This window comes from Anas platyrhynchos, chromosome 1, assembly GCF_047663525.1.
Source record: "Anas platyrhynchos isolate ZD024472 breed Pekin duck chromosome 1, IASCAAS_PekinDuck_T2T, whole genome shotgun sequence".
In the NCBI taxonomy this organism is placed as follows: Eukaryota; Metazoa; Chordata; class Aves; order Anseriformes; family Anatidae; genus Anas; species Anas platyrhynchos.
Window position 1 is genome coordinate 147,346,109 of NC_092587.1, and position 9,091 is coordinate 147,355,199.

Consider the following 9,091-nt stretch of genomic DNA (forward strand, 5'->3'; position numbering starts at 1 on the left):
GGTTTATAACAAGGTATTCTCAAGCATCTAAGCAACATTAAGACTATTTTAAACCTTGAGTAGCAGCTTGTGTTAAGTTCTTATTGGAATTATATTATTCATAAAGGTATTAGAAATACATAGCAAGAGCTGTAAAAAAAAAAAAAAAGACATATCGGTTGGTGCTTCAAGTTTAGAGCTTTAGGGACAGAGAGTTAACATGAAAATAAAAGCTATTTATACCCTCAGCACTTATTGACCTCTTAATCTGATAGTCTAAATATACATCTAGGAGCCTGGCATGAGGCACTATTTCAGATGATCTAGAGAACTCCTCCTTTTATTTGTTTGTAAATGTAGTTTTCACATCCTAAGCTTTTCCATTTTGCTTTGAGTGAGGACACCAATCTTCATTTTGCTGTTGGAAGGCTGCCTAATGTTTGAGTCCAAAGTTAAGGTCACTGTTGAAACATCTTTGGACTGATGATGTGGAAAACAACAGTCACAGTGAAGTTTATAAAGCATTTGCTTTGGGGACAAAATTATTATTATCATAATTGCATTTTCTTTGAATAATTATTTTGTTATAATTCATAGTTGATAAAAGACCTCTAGTACAACTGCTTCATGAAAATGTTACTATGTCACATGAAGAAGCCTATAAAAATTATTGTAGCTATGTCAACTAGCAATTGGTGGTCGATAGATTGATCCATAACACCGATATTTCATGCAATGAGCACTTGGCATTTTTCATGAAGTCACATTGGTATTTTACAAAGTTACTTTAACAAAAATAGATCATGTTAAGTTTGGAGGAGTGAAATATTCTAATTTTCCCTGCTTTAATGAAATATGTCCTACCAATAGAGCAAAAATTACAATATATATATAAAAGATCTATATATCTGTTGCAAAAAAAAAAAGAAAAAAGAAAAAAAGGGAACAATAACAAAACAAAACAAAACAAACAAACAAAAAAAAACCAACAAAAACATAAGGCATAGCTCAATTTGTTATTTAAAGAAAAAATGTTGTTTTCCCATGAATAACTTATTTGTCTTCTAGCCTTTTCTGTCAGGCTTTTTGCTTCTGCTGTTGGTTTTGTTTATGCCTTCATTCTGTCACTGTTTCTTGCACTCCTCCTGTTTTTCTTTCTCCTCTATTTTCCTTCTGCCTAGCCAAGTCTATGTGGGATGAGTACAATTGCAGATTCCTCAGACCACCTTGGTTTTTGAACATGTGGGTTTTGTGATGTAAATACAGGTAAGCTAGGGAACTGCTTCAGATAATTAAAAATAAGACTAGAGGGACAAAGAAAGCAGGGCTGAAAAACAAATCCTGACAGGAGGGGGTTTAAGAAAACCATCTCTTTTATGTGACTTTAATGTCAATTTCTGAGGGAAGACCATATACCTGTGCTATCCCCCTAAGACCTGGTCCTGTTAGACTAATTTTTCCCATTTTGCAACTTCAATGCCATGCTAAAACTGTTACATGGTTTCATAAGTCAGTTCAGTGCACAGCCATTTCACCTTTTTCATCCCCCCCTCGCTCCTGTAAGACGAGTCTAGGGTGCAGCAACAGCCACGAGTCAATCAAGGATGGTTCTGATTGTAAATGCCTGCAATGGTATAAATGACAGTGCAGAAGGAGATTATATTCAGAGCCACATACACACTGCAGAGGTCCCACCTCGAGATTAGCCTAAAATACCACCCAGATCTCTAGGTCCCTCCCAATTAGCACAGCCAGGCAATCTTCCTGGCACTACGGAGGCAAAGACGTATTTTTAGCTCAATGCTGTGCTCTCTCCCCTGAACTCTTGGAGCCCTGCTGAGCCAATGGAGTCCCAATCAGTGGGCTAGCTCTGATGCTGCCCCTTCACAAAATTGCCTGTAAAGCCAGTTCAGCGAAGGGATCTGTAATGAGCTCGGCAGCTTGGGGCTCTCAGTAAACTGCAGTGGTGAAGTGAGCTCATGGCTGAAATACCAGCTCTTTTATTCACCAATATCATGTCAATTAGTAGTTTAACAAGCAGAGGAAAGATGCACTGAATGTTCATTTAATATTAGATTGATCATAACCTGCATTTGTGTTAATTATGGCAAGTTTTCCACAGTTAATTTGATTAGTTAATTGAGATGTATTTTTTTTATTATTTTTATTTCTTCATTCCCTGTGATACAAAGAACCTACCAGCTAAGTTCAGTTGCAATCTACAGAATCAAAATATAAAGGTTTTAAAATAAGAAGTTAAAACAATTCTTCTTACAGATTGAGCAATTCATGAAGAGAAGGATATCCTAGAATCCTGTAGGCAAAATATATGGTTTGTGATATTGTGGTTATACTTACAATTCTGGTTTATTGCTCTTAGAAAGCATTAAGCATTAACGATTTGCATTATACAGGAAACACTTGTGAGTTAATCAGTGCTTCAAGTTCTTCAGTGGTTTCGCCCCTTCTTTCTTCCTGTCTCACAAAGAGCTGATTTTATTACTTAATTAGTTCCTCTGGTCAAGGACTGTGGACCCAAGTGTTGTCAAAGTTAGCAGAAAGAAACATCTGTCCACTCATTTCTCTCCCATCATCAGCAGAGACAGACAAGCAGTTGATGGCAAACAGTGTGTTCTCCAAATGATGGGCTATTATTATTTTATTAACCCATTGGAATATTATTTTATTTTATTTTATTTTATTTTATTTTATTTTATTTTATTTTATTTTATTTTATTTTATTTTATTTTATTTTATTTTATTTTATTTTGCTGTTATTTACAAGTGTTCAAGAAATCCATGATAGGAACATGTTTCATCCAATTTCAGTCTATTGCACATTGGATCTTTGCCTTTGCTATTCATTGCTTGCCATTTTCTCAGAGAAACTAGTCCCCCTAGTCACATGTTTTTTTTTTCTTGTCCATTGCTGGGTGAGTGGAACTAATCAATAGGAGGTTGGAATTTATTTATTTAATTAATTTCTGATTTCTCACTGGGAAATCAAAACCCTTTTTCTTTGCCTTGATTATGCAAGCACAAAGCTTGCACAAGCTACTCAACTTAAGCTTAATATATCATATTGGAAGTTCAAGATTCCTGTTTCTCAATTCCCTCAGGAATAAATAAATAAATAAATAAATAAAATAGAGTCAGCATTTATAGTGAAAATTTCAGATTTTTTTCTTCTGATAAACTGCTCCTGTAACTTTATGGTACGAAGTCACAAGCTTAGAACAAATTTAAAATTAATTCTCATTTTTCAGTTTTGCAAGAAATCTTGTTCTCAAATGTTTCTTTGCTCTGTTCTCAGGTAGGAAAATATCTAAAAGTTAATTACTTTCTACTATCTCTATTCTTTAGAGAATACATACACACATAATCATTGTTTTGTCTGTTACCTTGAAATGTATTTTCTGCTGACCAACTTCAGTTCTCCTGATATCTACCACATTTCAGACTGCTGACACCATTTTCTCTTTAAATGAAAAGCCAACAAATAAAATGGAGTCTATTACATCCCATCAGTTAGTCTTACTGGGCTCAACAACCATCTCTGTGTGTCTGCCATGTGATGGAGCTTTCTATAACTATGGCTCAGTCTCTCCACCTTATTCATATTTTAACAGTTCAGAATTTTAGCACACTGCAGTGTTTCTTATAGCCCCACTTGTCTATGATTTCTGTGATTAAAACAGTCCTTTCCAACAAGGTGACTACTCCATACTATGTTGTTTTCTTTTCATTTATTACATGTCTGTTATTGTGGTTTGTTTTTTTTTTTTTTTTTTCTTTTCTTTTTTGTTTTGTTTTGTTTTGTTTTGTTTTTGTTTCACTGTAGCTTCACCCATCTGACCCATTCTTCAATCCACATCTACCCCATGGTGTTTCTGCCACCTATGAAGTCAGTGCTTGTTCCCATGCCTTCAATGAATGTCATTGCTCATCTCCTGCTAATGTTTCTGCTAACACTGGTTAGAATGATTGTCATGAAAGTTGTTTTTTTTTTTTTTTTAACCTTCAAAAAATATCAAAATACATTCTGTTTTGTGAAGATGGCCGAGTTATGGCTAGCAAGAACAAAACTGAATATTATAACCTTGCAAACTGTTAGGATATAAAACTATTGCCAGTGGCCATGTCTACTTCCACCCATTGTGCCCATTGTGTTCTTGTGTTCTTCCTTCTCTGCTCCCCAGCAGACATCAGTTCCAGCATCCATGTTATCTTCTGTCTCAATAAGCATCTATGCTCAGTCTCCTCGACCAGCCTTCATACCTGCAGTATGTACTTCACAGATGTACTTCATTCTGGTTGCACCCCTGCCCTCAATTTTCCTCCATTTTAAGAGAAGCAAGTAAGGAGATATGACTGAGAAAGCAGTCAATGTCTCATTGACAGGACTCACATGACTTTCTTACTAGGTCCATGGTTCCAAAGCTCCTTTTCCAACCCTACAATTTTTCCTGTCTGTTTTGATTTCTCACCGCCTTGGCTGTTTCCCATTAAATTAAGATTTTTTGCTATTCTCGGAAAGGAGAATATTGTGACTTCTTTGGACATTTTCTGGCATGTCTTTTAAACTTTTGACTTCTGAAAATGTTAATAAGTGTTATAAATTTTATAGTATAAAGTATAAAATATAACAATATAAACATAGGACCGTGGCATCTACTGATGCAAGTAATTTCCCATGACACACGTATCTAAGTCCTTCTGAATGGTGTGGTCAGTTCTTTGTTTGTTCCTCTGGCCTCTTGGGAGGGGTTCTGGGAGAGTTCTTGGTTATGAAAAATGATGTCCACACAGTTTTGTCAGTTTTGCGTAAGTGCAGAGCTCCCAAGGCTTTGTCTGGTCCTCGGTAAGATTTTTGCTCCATGGTGCTGTTCCTCACCACACTCCCTCCCAAAATAAACCGTATGTTGATATATTAATAAATTGTATTACAATGCATCCAGTCTCCTTTTATAGACAGGCAGCTAGGACAACTGCTTGGAATTCCAGGCCAGAGAAGGAAGGAGCTGTTATTGACGTGACCACAGCAAAAGTCACCTTATTTTGGAAGGGTCTATGCCTTGTACTGTCATGAGACTGATTCTGGCTGTACTGTTGACATTGGCACAAACATTTGTGACCCAATGTGAATTACTATACATTTTCTGGGCTCAAGAGGATGCTGCTAGGTCCCTGCAATACCAAGCATGTCATGGTTCCAGCTGAGACTGTTGGGTCCAACCTAAGCCTAGCAGTCTGGGACTGTCTTCTTCAGAGGCTGCACCTGGTATCAAAAAGTTGCATTCACTCACAAGCTGGTGAACATCCAGCAAGAGGTTGAAATGTGGCTTCATTTCACATGTTCAGTGTTTATTCATGATTTTAGAGAGGGCTTTAAATAACATATGATACAATAAAAGAAAAAGTGGTGTTATTCATGGGGTTTAAGTGGTTTAAGGATGAACAAGGTACTTCTCTGGCACAGCAGACTAGGGCTTATGAAACTGCTTCTGGAAAAAATGGGAAGATAAACAGTCTTGCCATCTGACATATACTACATCCATAAGCCTGGACAGAATTATATACAGGAAAAAATAAAGAGTGCCTTTTCTTGCCTGGATATTTGTCAGAAATCAGTAGAAGAGGAGATCTTAAATGTAAAATTAAATATTTTTAATGTGAGTTTAAATAAAAATTCAGTTTCTAATTTCCTCAGTTGTTGCTCCTCAAGTCTTACCATTGTGCTTTCAATTTCTGTTCAGCAGCCTAATTTTCAGAGTGGTATAACTTTAAACTTTCAAGGAAATGTATCATCCAGCAGCCTCATGTTGGTTACAGTTTGTATTTTTTATGATATGCCCTCTTCTAAATGTGACTGGGTCTAATCATCTATACTGCAGCTTGTAAAACTCCATTAACATTCAAAGCTCTACATAGGTGGAAAATTTGACTCATGGTTATTTAAGAAAGTTTTATATTCTTTCTAGGTCGTTATAGGGTCTTCAACATTATTGTATATGAGTATCATAGCACTATATTAGTAGAAGTTACATATTTAGGAAAACCTCTTAGTACCATTATAAAACACTTTTAAAATTGTCAGTGCTTTTGAAATGATGATACCACTTACTCTGACCTTGATACAGAGCATGTTTATCTTCCCTTCTGTATTTGTATAAACTTGTCAACACCTTATCTGGAACAGAAAAAAAGCTGCGATGCATCTTTTTTAGTTCAGGATTCATACATAGGAAATCTCTCTCTTGATACAGTAATGAAAATAGGAATATGTACAGTATAATACTAATAAAAATGGTATCATAAAATCCCACGTCAAGATTTTTTCAGTGAAAAAATAAAAGTAAACCTGTCTAATATATTTGGTGGGCAGAAGTCAAAAGCACTTGATATCAGACATATATTAAGATAAGTAGCTGCTACCTCATTTGGATATAGCCAGTGTTTCCTTACTCACCCAAGGTACCTTGCCACTTTTCAGAATATATATTACAATGACAATTGATTTGTAATAGCATTATAAATAGTGAGTGAATATAGCACAAATATTGGTGTAAATGCAATAACTATTGAAGTTCTTGATGCCACTAAGAAATGGCAAGGCATAACTCTGTTTCATACTGAAAGACCACCAGAGTTTAAATAACTGATCACAACAATGATCTCTACTGTCTGTCACCTAAAGGTTGGGACAAAATCCTGAGGTGTCCAAGATTCTTTTTTTTCTCTACACAGGTTGCTTCAGTGTTCAGCCTGGGTTTTTCAGGTGCTCAGTTAGCTTTCAAACACCTTCAGAAAACCCCAGTATGGAATTTTGTTGACTAACTGCTTGCCTGAGCTACTTTATGATCTAAATGTGTTCAAAGAGACCTAAATATCACGTATATCCTGAAAGATAATTAAAAAAAAAAAAAACAAAAACAAAAACAAAAACAAAAACTTTTTACTTTTTACTTTTTTTTTTTTTTTTTTTCCAAGAACTGTCTACTCAGTAAGAGCCTAATGATTGAAGTTCTTTGCCCTCTTGTTGTGCCCATGTTCTATCATCAGGTAGGCGAATGAAGAATATGCTCACCAAGGTGACCCAAGGACCTGATATTAGGGGTGTACCTTGAGATGTGGGTGCTACAGGCTCAAACTCTGTCAGGGTATCCTGATTGCTGTGGAGGTGTTGTGAACTCTGCAAGAAGCAAGAGAGAGAGCACTTTCAACTGTGCTTCAGATTGCATGTTGTCTGAAAGCTTGTTGCTTCCTGTTTTTTCCTTTGCTGTGGTGAGCCAAAGGAGACCTTCTCATTGTCTCTTGGATATCACTCATCCAAAATCAACTGACACTGTTGAACTGAGCAGACTGGGATGGCAAATGTGTAGTGCAAAGCTGGGCCCTTCTGTCTGCAGAAATACAAAGGAGCTCAGCTCTGTTTCTACTGCAGCTCTGGGCAGCTTCCTTTGCAGCATCCAGTCTTTGGAGATCAAAGCTATTCCCTCCACTGAATTCACAGGGATCTCACACAGCTGTTCAGCAGGGTTTGCATCTTTTTATTATTATTATTTTTATTTTTATTTTTCAATGCTGGGTGCCTGCAATTGCAGTGCAACACAGTAGGAACTTGCCCCTTGTGTACCCATGGAAGGGTGTGTGACTCGTCTTCTTCAGCAATATTTTTGTTGTTATATTTCATAGTTTTATTTGTTTTCAGCTAGAAAAAAATAACATTAAAAATAGAGAGATACAATAGACTATGTTTTATTCTATATCCAGACCTTCCAGGCAGTGCACTGGGGAGGGGCCTCAGGGCCCTTGCATGATGTGTGGTTGGCTGTTGTTCCCCCTGCCTTGGCATAACACTACCTGCAACAACCTATTCCAGGCCCCCACGGGACTCCTGTGGGTGTGAGACATCACTCTTTACAGATTTTTGTGGGCTATCAGTGCAAAGTGTCTAATATGATGAGGTGCTGGGTCAGAACCTTTAGAAGAGGAATTTTCTCATGTGATGCTGATGGCATGTGCTGTGTGACACGGGAAGGGGCGTGATAACATGTGAATGACAGCTCATGCAACTCTCTGGGAGAGTTTTACAGGATGACTCATGGCAGAATGAGCTATGGTTGGTGCAGTCCACAGCTTAGTGTTTGGTTGGTTGGTTGGTTGGCTGGTTGGGTGGCTTTTGTGGGGGTTATTTCAGTAAACTACCCCACCAACTGCACTTAGACTTCCCTCTGCAGGAAAAGAAGTGATTTACTGGAGAAGGGAATTAGGTGTGAAGTTCTGTGTAAGATGGCAGGGTGTACATGTAAAGTTAAATTAGTGGACGCAGCCTTTGTTGCAGGGTTAAACCTGCTCTAATAGTATTAACATCCCTCCCATCTATCCCAACAAACTCTAACCTGAGTCTGATGGTGTTTTCAATCCAGGCTGGCAATCCTGCCTCAGCGTTTGTGTAAAAACACTAGCAGTCACTTTCCCTTCAGCTGATGATTAGCCTGTTCAGCAATTAGAAAGGATGCCAAGGCGTACTGGTGGACTTCCATCACTTCATGATAATTGAGAGGCCACCTGATAATCGTTGATCAATCATGATGGTTAGAATTGCCCAAAGACTGGAGGAAAATAGATGTTACTCATCTTCAAGAAAGTGGACCTAGGGAACTACAGGCCATTCACCTCAATCTTTGGGAAGGTGACAGAATAGCTAATCCTGGAAACTAATTTTTTTGCAAATGGCACAAAGCTGGAGGCAGTGGCTGGTAGGCCAGAGGGCCACGCAGCCATACAGAGAGACATCAACAAGCTGGAGAAATGGGCTGACAAGAATCTCATGAAGTTCAACTAGGAGAAGTGCAGAGTCCTAAACCTGGGGATGAACAAACTTTGGCACCAGGATGTGCCCAGAAGAAAAGCAGCTTCATAGGAAAGGACCTGGGAATCCCAGTAGATACCAAGCTGAGCATGAACCAGCTATGCGTTCTCACATCAAAGAAGGCTGATGGTATCCTGGGCTGCATTAAGAGGAGTGTTGTCAACAGGTCAAGGGTGGGGTTCTTTTCCCTCTGCTTAACACTGATTAGGCCACAGGTGGAGTACTGTGTGAGATTCA